This window comes from Engystomops pustulosus, chromosome 8 (genome assembly GCF_040894005.1).
Source record: "Engystomops pustulosus chromosome 8, aEngPut4.maternal, whole genome shotgun sequence".
In the NCBI taxonomy this organism is placed as follows: domain Eukaryota; kingdom Metazoa; phylum Chordata; class Amphibia; order Anura; family Leptodactylidae; genus Engystomops; species Engystomops pustulosus.
This window is the reverse complement of record NC_092418.1, coordinates 122,718,607-122,732,946: the sequence shown is the minus strand read 5'-3', so window position 1 is coordinate 122,732,946 and position 14,340 is coordinate 122,718,607. Positions and strand designations below refer to the sequence as shown.

General features: G+C 54.1%; 2 protein-coding genes across 2 annotated transcripts in view; one reads left to right on the top strand and one right to left on the bottom strand.

The window, feature by feature from the left end:
• Positions 1 to 14,340, bottom strand: part of LOC140075967 (uncharacterized) — a 183,254-nt gene that overhangs the window by 18,800 nt on the left and 150,114 nt on the right. The gene's annotated exons all lie outside the window — the stretch shown is intronic.
• The window catches only part of LOC140075966 (uncharacterized), a 116,912-nt gene that overhangs the window by 79,270 nt on the left and 23,302 nt on the right, over positions 1 to 14,340 (top strand). The gene's annotated exons all lie outside the window — the stretch shown is intronic.

Genomic DNA, 14,340 nt, shown 5'->3' with positions numbered 1-14,340 from the left:
CACCCGGAGAGAAGACAGGAGGAGTCCTGCGCTTCTTATCAGCCTGGGTCTTTGTGCGGGCAGTGGTACGGAGCAGAGACTGACGGGTTAACTCCCACATAGATTTGAGGTCCTGTACCAGTTCCTCTACAACAGGGACATCTGAGGGAAAGGACAGAGGAAGAGGAGGGCGAGGAATACATCTGTAAACCACAAAGGAAGGAGCTGTCCCAGCAGAACCAGAGTCCAGTGAGTTATAGGAAACTCAGCCCATGGTAGAAGATAAGACCAGTCATCTTGACGGGCAGAGACAAAGGGGCACATTTACTAAGGGTCCATCGGACACATTTCTCGTCGGGTTTCCCGAATTTTTCCGTTTTGCGCTGAATTGCCCCAGGTTTTTGGTGCACGCGATCGGATTGTGGTGCATCGGCGCCGGCTTTCATGCCACACAAATCGGGGGCTGTGTCGTCTGACAACCCGACTGATTCGGACAAACCGCGGAATTTAAAAATCAAATTGTGTCGCAAGATCAAGCACTCACATGCACCGGGAAGAAGATGGTGAACTCCGGCGTACCTGAGCGGGGAAGCGACACATGCAGGAAATTGGACGCACGATCTTAGTGAATCGAGGCAGCTCCGAATCCTCGTCGGACATTCCAGATCGGCAGCATCAACAGGACGGGTAAGTAAATGTGCCCCAAAGTGATGGAGGTAACAGCCCAGAGTCTGATTCACCCTTTCTACTTGACCATTCGACTGTGGGTGGTAAGCAGAAGAAAAGTCCAGATTAACTTGCAGCTGGTTACACAAGGAAAGCCACGACACGATGGGGCACATTTACTTACCCGTCCCATAAGTTCAGCGAAAAAAAAAAACTGAAAAATTCAGGAAACCCGACGGAAATGCATCCGACGGACCTTTAGTAAATGTGCCCCGATGTGTTGAGGTAGTCCATGCAGTCAGAAGATATGCTGGAGGAACAAACTAGCAAGACATGCAGCAGACGGAAGACCTGGATGGGCACATCTTGGAAAACCAGTCAGTCACCACCCAGATGAAAGTATTGCCAGAGGACGGAGGAAGATCTGTGACAAAGTCCATAGCCTAGTGAGACCACGGGCAACTGGGTATTGGCAACGGAAGCAACAGTCCAGCCGGTTTGAGGCGAGAAGGCTTATTACAGGCACAGGAAGTGCAGGATCCCACAAAATCCCAGACATCTTTGACCAGCAGACCACCAATAGTAGCGGGAGATCAGGGCCACAGAGCGTTGCACCCCAGGGTGCCCGGCCAGATGCAAAGAATGTCCCCAAGACAGAATCCTCTTCCAGAGTGCAGGTTGAACATATGTCTTGCCGAGAGGAAGCTGCCGAAGATCCATCGGAGCGGCAACAACCTGTTGTTCAGGAGAGATAATATGCTCTTCTCCAATGACATCAAAGGCATGAGAAAGGGCATCAGCCTTGATATTCTTATCCGTCGGACAGAAATGGATAAACAGGTTGAAGCGTGAAAAGAAGAGCAACCAGCGGACTTGCCTGGGATTAAGACATTGGGCTGTCTGGAGATACAGGAGGTTCTTATGGTCTGTATATACACAAACCAGATGGTGAGCTCCTTCCAGTAGATTCATTGATGGCCAACAGTTCTCTATCTCCAATAGAGTAATTCCTCTCTGCGGGGGAAAAGTCTTAGAGAAAAAAACACAAGTGAGAGTTCAGCCTTTAGGCCCCTTCTTGGTGAGCACTGCCCCAGCACCTATGGAGGATGCGTCAACCCCCACATGAAAGAGCTTCTCCGTGTCAGGCCTAGAGAGAACTGGAGCTCAGGCAAAGGTGGACTTCAATCTTGAAAAGGCCTCTTCAGCCGCCGAGGGCCAGAGACGGGGATTGGCACCCTTCTTGGTGAGCGACATGATGGGAGACACCAAAGTGGAAAAATGTGGAATAAACTGCCGATAATAGTTCACAAAACCCAAGAACTTCTGTATGGCTCGTAGACCTTCTGGCCACTGAAGAACTGCAGACAGTTTTGCAGGATCAATCTCTGTCAGAGATTATATAGCCGAGGAAAGGAAGGCTCGGTTGGTGAAACGGACATTTCTCGAGCTTGGCATAGAGATGATTAGCCCAGTCTCTGGAACTGAAAGAGGATGCACACGACCTCTGGGAGGAGAGGCACCTGGTAGGAGATCTACAGGACAATCATAGGGACGGTGGGATGGCAAAGTCTCTGCTAGTTTTTTCAAAAAAACATCAGCAAAGTCCTGGTAACACGTAGGTAGGCCCTCCAAGGGCTTGGGAGTCATGGAGGAAGCCAGGACAAGTAGAGGCACCACCATGCAGCAGGACTGGTATTCTGGTCCCCAACAAATGACCTCCCCCATCTTCCAGTTAAGCACCGATGCGTTGAGTTGAGGCCCAGCAGAAGAGACGAGGTGAAGCGTGGCAACACATAAAAGGACAGTTTTTCCTTATGAAGGACTCCTACTTGCAAAGAGATAGGCTCAGTGCGGTATGGGACCGGATGGGAATGGATTTGTCCACAGACTGAGGAGATGATGTGAAAGGAACCACCGGAATGTGATGCTGGGAGACTAGAGCGACATCCACAAAGTTCCCTGCAGAACTGGAGTCCAAGAAAACAGAAACCTGAATCGAAGTGCGGGAGCTGAAACGGAGGAGCACAGGAACAGTCAGGCGTGGAGAAGCTTGGTTCACACCTAGGGACACTTCTCCCAAAAACCCTAGGTGCTGACGTTTCCCGGACACTGGAGACGGACCGGACAAACCCCAATGAAGTGCCTCGGACTGGCACAGAACAGGCAAAGATTCTCCTGAAATTGTCTGGAGTGTTCTTGAGAGGAGAGTCTGGCTCTGTCCGCTTGCATAGGCTCCTCTGTAGATGGAACGGCCAGAGGCTGGAGCGGCCTTTGGAAGGCAGGAGCCAGGCGAGGCAGACGTCAACGACAGACATGGGGATGCTCATGGCGTAACTCCTCGGCACGTTCCATAAACCGCACATCAATCCGAGTGGCTAGTGTGATAAGACCATTTGGGGTAGACAGCAGGTCACAAGCAGCCAATGCGTCCTTAACATAAGACGAAAGTCCTTTCTTAAAGGTCGCTGGAGAGTTCAGAAGCCAGGGTACAGAACTGGACAGCATATTCTCCCACATACGAGTCCCTTGGTGCTGGTTCAGCAGCGCTGTCTCAGTTGAGGAGGCTCGTGCAGGTTCTTCCAACACAGCCCAGAATTCCGCTAGGAAAGCTGAGTGCATAGCCATAACCGGATTGCCTCTATCACATAGAGGGGTAACCCAGGCTAGGGTCTTCCCGGAGAGGAGGCTGATGATAAATGCTACCTTGGATCGCTCAGTGTCAAACTGAGACGGCATGAGTTCTATGTGCAAGGAGCACTGAGCAATAAAGTCCCTGCACAGCTTGGAACCTCCATCATACTTGTCGGGCATTGACAGTCTTAACCTTGGTTCAGTGGCAGGAAGACAAGCCAGGGTAGCAGGAGAGTTAGCAGGAGTAGTCGCAGGAGACTGACACTGATGCTGAGTGGCAAACAACTGTTGCAGAATGGCGGTGACTTGTCCTAGCTGTTCTCCTTGCAAAGCAATCTGCTGGGACTGCTGAACCACAATGGTGGTAAGATCAGCCAGTTTCAGAAGCGGCACCTTGGCGTGGTCCATGGCCGGATCTTACTGTCAGGACTCAAGGTCAGCGAACCCCCTGGACCATTGCGGAATCTATGTGGCACGCGGTCTTCACCTGAGCCCGCCTCAAAGCTGGATGGTCTTGCTGCGGCGTGCTACCACCAGGTTGTTCCACAGGTGCGACTAGCCCGCGGTGACTGCCAAGATTGAACTACAGGGATGGCAGGCAAACTCGAAGTCTGTGTACGGGCAGAAACTGCTACGAAGCAGGAGGTCAGGACTGGCAGCGAAGGAGCAAGGCAGGGTCAAGTCCGAGGTCACAACAGGAGGTCAGGATATAAGGAACACACAGAGGAAGTTTTCTCGATGGCATATATCTCAAAGATCCGGCAGGGGTTGCTGGGAGAAGACAGCCTTTATGGAAACACAGAAGTGGCCAGCGCCAATCAGTGGTGTGCTGGCCCTTTAAATCTGCGAGCGCCCTAGGGAGCGGGGACGGGTCCTGTGGCCAACCAGAGCCGGAGCAGGAACGCGGACCGGGGCGTCGCCACGGAGAGGAGCACAGGTGTGCCTGCGATCCGATACATGGATCGCAGGGGTACCCGTGTCAACTGTGCACAAATCTATATATATAATTTACGGTGTTCTGCGCCTCCTGTATTAGGATCCGTTAGTATCTGTTTTTGCTGTTAGACCTTCCGTTATTTGAGCGGATAGTAGGATGGATGTAAGATAAAGAAAAACGGAAAATAACCAACACAAACAGAAAGCAAGGTATCAATTTTTTTTTAAATGGATCCGTTAAAGTTACATATTGCTATTAACGTATCCGTCCAGAAATCTAACAGAGTGCAATGCAAGTTTGGAACATCAAAAGCAAGCGCAGAACTCTGCAATTCAAGCTTTTATGTATAAAAACATCTACAGGAGGGATTGACTTCTCCTCGTTGCGCTTGAATTGTGTTTCAAAGCGTATTGTAAGCACAATGGAAGGCAAAACACATGTCGCTACTTACATGACGCGTGGCTTCTGGTTACAATGCATCTGTGCCCAGTGAAAGCTTCTCCTGATGAGATTACTATGTATACTAGTGTATAAGGGGCCTGACCTTTTTCGGTGGCTGGAGGTAGCCGGGGTCCAGGTGTGGCCTTGCATAAGGCGATGGTCACGGTCCTTGATGAATGATGGGGCGCCCGAGGTGGTGAACAGCCGGATCCAGGGATCACTCGGAGGCAGGTTGGTGAATTATAACTTACAGGGCTACATGTATCACTCGTTTTTTTCTGTTGTTTTTGCGCCTTTTCATTCAGGCGCACCGTTTTTGCACCATTTTTGCAATTAAACATCAAATTAGCCGCGCAACAAAAATAACCACCTTTCCCTCATCTATTTTACCAATCCAGATGTTTTGCTGCGCCTAATGATATTCATCACTTGCAACGTTTTCATTTAGGCGCAAAAACGGGCGTAAAAACACTCCAGTCCGAAGGTGGCGTTATCTGAGAAGAAAGCACTGAGCCCCTTTGCAGAAGAGCTCATTTCTAGCAGCAAAGCTCAGCCAGACACTAGAACATATAATAGATACAATTAGATACATTACAGACACTGGAACATATAATAGATACATTAGATACATTACAGACAGGAGCTGCAGACTCTATTTACAGTTCATCACCTTCTATTTACAAAATATTCTGCAGAATCCTGAGCTCAAAGCAAGAGAGAAGAGAAGTTTGCAAGAAGTTTGCAGAATTTTGCAGATACTACAAACAAGTGTCCCCCATGTAATTCTGCACAGTGTCTGAGAGGGATATTGTGCAGAATTACAGGGGTGCAGCAGGAGACCAGCATTGGGGGATCCCCTCCAGGAGAAGCCCCTGCTGAGGAGGTCACTGGGTGCTGGGTGTCACACACCTGGGTGCTGCTGAGGAGGTCACTGGGTGCAGGGTGTCACACACCTGGGTGCTGCTGAGGAGGTCACTGGGTGCTGGGTGTCACACACCTGGGTGCTGCTGAGGAGGTCACTGGGTGCAGGGTGTCACACACCTGGGTGCTGCTGAGGAGGTTACTGGGTGCAGGGTGTCACACACCTGGGTGCTGCTGAGGAGGTCACTGGGTGCAGGGTGTCACACACCTGGGTACTGCTGAGGAGGTCACTGGGAGCAGGGTGTCACACACCTGGGTGCTGCTGAGGAGGTCACTGGGTGCAGGGTGTCACACACCTGGGTACTGCTGAGGAGGTCACTGGGAGCAGGGTGTCACACACCTGGGTGCTGCTGAGGAGGTCACTGGGAGCAGGGTGTCACACACCAGGGTGCTGCTGAGGAGGTCACTGGGTGCAGGGTGTCACACACCTGGGTGCTGCTGAGGAGGTCACTGGGTGCTGGGTGTCATACACCTGGGTGCTGCTGTGACTGTTATCTTCACTCTGGGATGTGGGAGAAGCAGAGAGGAGCTTGTAGCAGGATCACATGTAACTGCCCGAATCTAACATTGCGCCTAAACTGTGTTAAAGTAAAGTGATTAATAAGAGGCAGGAAATTACCTGATCACAGATGGTTGTAGCTTGTGATAATTCTGCCAAAACAGTGCGCCAGTATATAGGCGCAACTACTACACTAAGGCGCACAAAAGTGATAAATGTGGCCCACAGTTCTTTATTGCAACAGGCAACGGCCTTTACAGCAGCAAAATTCAGCTGAATGGAGGTAACTGCTTGGAGCTCAGGCAGGCCCGGCGCCAGCACCCGGCCAACCCGGGCAAGTGCCGGGGCCCCGGGGTACTGGAGGGGCCCACTCGGGCCCCCGGATCAATTGTACCAGTGTCGCTATAAGACGTGATGGGGCTGGATTACCCTCAGGTAGAAGAGCTGCAGCAGGCGTGATGGGGCTGGATTACCCTCAGGTAGAAGAACTGCAGCAGGCGTGATGGGGCTGGATTACCCTCAGGTAGAAGAGCTGCAGCAGGAGTGATGGGGCTGGATTACCCTCAGGTAGAGGAGCTGCAGCAGGCGTGATGGGGCTGGATTACCCTCAGGTAGAGGAGCTGCAGCAGGCGTGATGGGGCTGGATTACCCTCAGGTAGAGGAGCTGCAGCAGGCGTGATGGGGCTGGATTACCCTCAGGTAGAGGAGCTGCAGCAGGCGTGATGGGGCTGGATTACCCTCAGGTAGAGGAGCTGCAGCAGGCGTGATGGGGCTGGATTACCCTCAGGTAGAAGAGCTGCAGCAGGCGTGATGGGGCTGGATTACCCTCAGGTAGAAGAGCTGCAGCAGGTGTGATGGGGCTGGATTACCCTCAGGTAGAAGAGCTGCAGCAGGCGTGATGGGGCTGGATTACCCTCAGGTAGAAGAGCTGCAGCAGGTGTGATGGGGCTGGATTACCCTCAGGTAGAAGAGCTGCAGCAGGTGTGATGGGGCTGGATTACCCTCAGGTAGAAGAGCTGCAGCAGGCGTGATGGGGCTGGATTACCCTCAGGTAGAAGAGCTGCAGCAGGTGTGATGGGGCTGGATTACCCTCAGGTAGAAGAGCTGCAGCAGGCGTGATGGGGCTGGATTACCCTCAGGTAGAAGAGCTGCAGTAGGCGTGATGGGGCTGGATTACCCTCAGGTAGAAGAGCTGCAGCAGGTGTGATGGGGCTGGATTACCCTCAGGTAGAAGAGCTGCAGTAGGCGTGATGGGGCTGGATTACCCTCAGGTAGAAGAGCTGCAGCAGGTGTGATGGGGCTGGATTACCCTCAGGTAGAAGAGCTGCAGCAGGCGTGATGGGGCTGGATTACCCTCAGGTAGAAGAGCTGCAGCAGGTGTGATGGGGCTGGATTACCCTCAGGTAGAAGAGCTGCAGCAGGCGTGATGGGGCTGGATTACCCTCAGGTAGAGGAGCTGCAGCAGGCGTGATGGGGCTGGATTACCCTCAGGTAGAAGAGCTGCAGCAGGAGTGATGGGGCTGGATTACCCTCAGGTAGAAGATCTGCAGCAGGAGTGATGGGGCTGGATTACCCTCAGGTAGAAGATCTGCAGCAGGCGTGATGGGGCTGGATTACCCTCAGGTAGAAGAGCTGCAGCAGGCGTGATGGGGCTGGATTACCCTCAGGTAGAAGAGCTGCAGCAGGTGTGATGGGGCTGGATTACCCTCAGGTAGAAGAGCTGCAGCAGGCGTGATGGGGCTGGATTACCCTCAGGTAGAAGAGCTGCAGCAGGCGTGATGGGGCTGGATTACCCTCAGGTAGAAGAGCTGCAGCAGGGGTGATGGGGCTGGATTACCCTCAGGTAGAAGAGCTGCAGCAGGCGTGATGGGGCTGTTTTACCCTCAGGTAGAAGAGCTGCAGCAGGAGTGATGGGGCTGGATTACCATTACCCTCAGGTAGAAGAGCTGCAGCAGGTGTGATGGGGCTGGATTACCCTCAGGTAGAGGAGCTGCAGCAGGCGTGATGGGGCTGGATTAGCCTCAGGTAGAAGAGCTGCAGCAAGTGTGATGGGGCTGGATTCCCCTCAGGTAGAAGAGCTGCAGCAGGCGTGATGGGGCTGGATTACCCTCAGGTAGAAGAGCTGCAGCAGGTGTGATCGGGCTGGATTACCCTCAGGTAGAGGAGCTGCAGCAAGTGTGATGGGGCTGGAATACCCTCAGGTAGAGGAGCTGCAGCAGGCGTGATGGGGCTGGATTACCCTCAGGTAGAAGAGCTGCAGCAGGTGTGATGGGGCTGGATTACCCTCAGGTAGAGGAGCTGCAGCAGGTGTGATGGGGCTGGATTACCCTCAGGTAGAGGAGCTGCAGCAGGGGTGATGGGGCTGGATTACCCTCAGGTAGAGGAGCTGCAGCAGGCGTGATGGGGCTGGATTACCCTCAGGTAGAAGAGCTGCAGCAGGCGTGATGGGGCTGGATTACCCTCAGGTAGAAGAGCTGCAGCAGGCGTGATGGGGCTGGATTACCCTCAGGTAGAGGAGCTGCAGCAGGCGTGATGGGGCTGGATTACCCTCAGGTAGAAGAGCTGCAGCAGGTGTGAAGGGGCTGGATTACCCTCAGGTAGAGGAGCTGCAGCAGGTGTGATGGGGCTGGATTACCCTCAGGTAGAAGAGCTGCAGCAGGAGTGATGGGGCTGGATTACCCTCAGGTAGAGGAGCTGCAGCAGGCGTGATGGGGCTGGATTACCCTCAGGTAGAGGAGCTGCAGCAGGCGTGATGGGGCTGGATTACCCTCAGGTAGAAGAGCTGCAGCAGGCGTGATGGGGCTGGATTACCCTCAGGTAGAAGAGCTGCAGCAGGTGTGATGGGGCTGGATTACCCTCAGGTAGAAGAGCTGCAGCAGGCGTGATGGGGCTGGATTACCCTCAGGTAGAAGAGCTGCAGCAGGTGTGATGGGGCTGGATTACCCTCAGGTAGAAGAGCTGCAGCAGGTGTGATGGGGCTGGATTACCCTCAGGTAGAAGAGCTGCAGCAGGCGTGATGGGGCTGGATTACCCTCAGGTAGAAGAGCTGCAGCAGGTGTGATGGGGCTGGATTACCCTCAGGTAGAAGAGCTGCAGCAGGCGTGATGGGGCTGGATTACCCTCAGGTAGAAGAGCTGCAGTAGGCGTGATGGGGCTGGATTACCCTCAGGTAGAAGAGCTGCAGCAGGTGTGATGGGGCTGGATTACCCTCAGGTAGAAGAGCTGCAGTAGGCGTGATGGGGCTGGATTACCCTCAGGTAGAAGAGCTGCAGCAGGTGTGATGGGGCTGGATTACCCTCAGGTAGAAGAGCTGCAGCAGGCGTGATGGGGCTGGATTACCCTCAGGTAGAAGAGCTGCAGCAGGTGTGATGGGGCTGGATTACCCTCAGGTAGAAGAGCTGCAGCAGGCGTGATGGGGCTGGATTACCCTCAGGTAGAGGAGCTGCAGCAGGCGTGATGGGGCTGGATTACCCTCAGGTAGAAGAGCTGCAGCAGGAGTGATCGGGCTGGATTACCCTCAGGTAGAAGATCTGCAGCAGGAGTGATGGGGCTGGATTACCCTCAGGTAGAAGATCTGCAGCAGGCGTGATGGGGCTGGATTACCCTCAGGTAGAAGAGCTGCAGCAGGCGTGATGGGGCTGGATTACCCTCAGGTAGAAGAGCTGCAGCAGGTGTGATGGGGCTGGATTACCCTCAGGTAGAAGAGCTGCAGCAGGCGTGATGGGGCTGGATTACCCTCAGGTAGAAGAGCTGCAGCAGGCGTGATGGGGCTGGATTACCCTCAGGTAGAAGAGCTGCAGCAGGCGTGATGGGGCTGGATTACCCTCAGGTAGAAGAGCTGCAGCAGGGGTGATGGGGCTGGATTACCCTCAGGTAGAAGAGCTGCAGCAGGCGTGATGGGGCTGTTTTACCCTCAGGTAGAAGAGCTGCAGCAGGAGTGATGGGGCTGGATTACCATTACCCTCAGGTAGAAGAGCTGCAGCAGGTGTGATGGGGCTGGATTACCCTCAGGTAGAGGAGCTGCAGCAGGCGTGATGGGGCTGGATTAGCCTCAGGTAGAAGAGCTGCAGCAGGCGTGATGGGGCTGGATTACCCTCAGGTAGAAGAGCTGCAGCAGGTGTGATGGGGCTGGATTACCCTCAGGTAGAGGAGCTGCAGCAAGTGTGATGGGGCTGGATTACCCTCAGGTAGAGGAGCTGCAGCAGGCGTGATGGGGCTGGATTACCCTCAGGTAGAAGAGCTGCAGCAGGTGTGATGGGGCTGGATTACCCTCAGGTAGAGGAGCTGCAGCAAGTGTGATGGGGCTGGATTACCCTCAGGTAGAGGAGCTGCAGCAGGCGTGATGGGGCTGGATTACCCTCAGGTAGAAGAGCTGCAGCAGGTGTGAAGGGGCTGGATTACCCTCAGGTAGAGGAGCTGCAGCAGGTGTGATGGGGCTGGATTACCCTCAGGTAGAAGAGCTGCAGCAGGCGTGATGGGGCTGGATTACCCTCAGGTAGAAGAGCTGCAGCAGGTGTGATGGGGCTGGATTACCCTCAGGTAGAGGAGCTGCAGCAAGTGTGATGGGGCTGGATTACCCTCAGGTAGAGGAGCTGCAGCAGGCGTGATGGGGCTGGATTACCCTCGGGTAGAAGAGCTGCAGCAGGTGTGATGGGGCTGGATTACCCTCAGGTAGAGGAGCTGCAGCAGGTGTGATGGGGCTGGATTACCCTCAGGTAGAAGAGCTGCAGCAGGTGTGATGGGGCTGGATTACCCTCAGGTAGAGGAGCTGCAGCAGGCGTGATGGGGCTGGATTACCTTCAGGTAGAGGAGCTGCAGCAGGCGTGATGGGGCTGGATTACCCTCAGGTAGAGGAGCTGCAGCAGGCGTGATGGGGCTGGATTACCCTCAGGTAGAAGAGCTGCAGCAGGCGTGATGGGGCTGGATTACCCTCAGGTAGAAGAGCTGCAGCAGGTGTGATGGGGCTGGATTACCCTCAGGTAGAGGAGCTGCAGCAGGCGTGATGGGGCTGGATTACCTTCAGGTAGAGGAGCTGCAGCAGGCGTGATGGGGCTGGATTACCTTCAGGTAGAGGAGCTGCAGCAGGCGTGATGGGGCTGGATTACCCTCAGGTAGAGGAGCTGCAGCAGGCGTGATGGGGCTGGATTACCCTCAGGTAGAAGAGCTGCAGCAGGCGTGATGGGGCTGGATTACCCTCAGGTAGAAGAGCTGCAGCAGGTTCTGTGACCTCTCAGAAAGATCTGGAAGCTCCAGCCGGAGAGGAGTCTATATAGATTTCCCCTCGGGTGGAGTTTCCAGGCATCCAATTAGAAACCTCGAGGCAGATCAGGATTGACATTAATAACACAACACTTCTGATTGGTTAACAATCAAACCCTCTCACATTATTACACAGCTGCAATTCCAGTTGTGGCCTGTAGGTCCATATCAAGGAATAAATACACCATTAAAGGGAAGGGATATATTGTTAATGGCAACTTTACTATAGAAACCATTCAGATTATAGGATCTTGTCGGCCGTTTCCTTGTGTGGAATGAAAATATCTCAGGGTGCGGTCACACTTTGCAGTCACAATTAGTTTTGGGTTGGTTTTAGGTGGAATTACTTATTTTAACAAGTGAAAGACATCAAATCAACAGGTGAATGACATTTGTGGAGCAGCTTTCTCCTTCAAAATCAAATTCACCCATTCTGTTCATATCTTTCTCCTGTGAAATTGACAAAACTGCACCTAAAACCCCCTCAAAGCTGATTGTGATGTGTAACCTGTGACCGCGCCCTCAGGAGAAAACACTCATACATGTGCAACACCCCGGCCAACGTATAGCAAGGGGGTAGGTGCGAATAACAAACTGTGTTTGATGAACATATACACTCAGCGGCCACTTTATTAGGTCCACCATGCTAGTAACGGGTTGGACCCCCTTTTGCCTTCAGAACTGCCTCAATTCTTCGTGGCATAGATACAACAAGGTGCTGGAAGCTCCTCAGAGATTTTGCTCCATAGTGACATGATGGCATCACACAGTTGCCGCAGATTTGTCGGCTGCACATCCATGATGCGAATCTCCCGTTCCACCACATCCCAAAGATGCTCTATTGGATTGAGATCTGGTGACTGTGGAGCCATTTGTGTCCAGTGACCTCATTGTCATGTTCAAGAAACCAGTCTGAGATGATTCCAGCTTTATGACATGGCGCATTATCCTGCTGAAAGTAGCCATCAGATGTTACAGGGTACATTGTGCTCATAAAGGGATGGACATGGTCAGCAGCAATACTCAGGTAGGCTGTGGCGTTACCAAGGGGCCCAAAGACACCATGACACCACCACCACCAGCCTGACCCGCTGATACAAGGCAGGATGGATCCATGACACCACCACAACCAGCCTGAACCGTTGATACAAGGCAGGATGGATCCATGACACCACCACCACCAGCCTGACCCGCTGATACAAGGCAGGATGGATCCATGACACCACCACCACCAGCCTGACCCGCTGATACAAGGCAGGATGGATCCATGACACCACCACCACCAGCCTGACCCGCTGATACAAGGCAGGATGGATCCATGACACCACCACCACCAGCCTGACCCGCTGATACAAGGCAGGATGGATCCATGACACCACCACCAGCCTGACCCGCTGATACAAGGCAGGATGGATCCATGACACCACCACCACCAGCCTGAGCCGCTGATACAAGGCAGGATGGATCCATGACACCACCACCACCAGCCTGAGCCGGTGATACAAGGCAGGATGGATCCATGACACCACCACCACCAGCCTGAGCCGCTGATACAAGGCAGGATGGATCCATGACACCAGCACCACCAGCCTGACCCGCTGATACAAGGCAGGATGGATCCATGACACCACCACCACCAGCCTGAGCCGCTGATACAAGGCAGGATGGATCCATGACACCAGCACCACCAGCCTGACCCGCTGATACAAGGCAGGATGGATCCATGACACCACCACCACCAGCCTGAGCCGCTGATACAAGGCAGGATGGATCCATGACACCACCACCACCAGCCTGAGCCGCTGATACAAGGCAGGATGGATCCATGACACCACCACCACCAGCCTGAGCCGCTGATACAAGGCAGGATGGATCCATGACACCACCACCACCAGCCTGACCCGCTGATACAAGGCAGGATGGATCCATGACACCACCACCACCAGCCTGACCCGCTGATACAAGGCAGGATGGATCCATGACACCACCACCACCAGCCTGACCCGCTGATACAAGGCAGGATGGATCCATGACACCACCACCACCAGCCTGAGCCGCTGATACAAGGCAGGATGGATCCATGACACCACCACCACCAGCCTGAGCCGCTGATACAAGGCAGGATGGATCCATGACACCACCACCACCAGCCTGACCCGCTGATACAAGGCAGGATGGATCCATGACACCACCACCACCAGCCTGAGCCGCTGATACAAGGCAGGATGGATCCATGACACCAGCACCACCAGCCTGACCCGCTGATACAAGGCAGGATGGATCCATGACACCACCACCACCAGCCTGAGCCGCTGATACAAGGCAGGATGGATCCATGACACCACCACCACCAGCCTGACCCGCTGATACAAGGCAGGATGGATCCATGACACCACCACCACCAGCCTGACCCGCTGATACAAGGCAGGATGGATCCATGACACCACCACCACCAGCCTGAGCCGCTGATACAAGGCAGGATGGATCCATGACACCACCACCACCAGCCTGAGCCGCTGATACAAGGCAGGATGGATCCATGACACCAGCACCACCAGCCTGAGCCGCTGATACAAGGCAGGATGGATCCATGACACCACCACCAGCCTGACCCGCTGATACAAGGCAGGATGGATCCATGACACCACCACCACCAGCCTGAGCCGCTGATACAAGGCAGGATGGATCCATGACACCACCACCACCAGCCTGAGCCGCTGATACAAGGCAGGATGGATCCATGACACCACCACCACCAGCCTGACCCGCTGATACAAGGCAGGATGGATCCATGACACCACCACCACCAGCCTGAGCCGCTGATACAAGGCAGGATGGATCCATGACACCACCAGCCTGAGCCGCTGATACAAGGCAGGATGGATCCATGACACCACCACCACCAGCCTGACCCGCTGATACAAGGCAGGATGGATCCATGACACCACCACCAGCCTGACCCGCTGATACAAGGCAGGATGGATCCATGACACCACCACCACCAGCC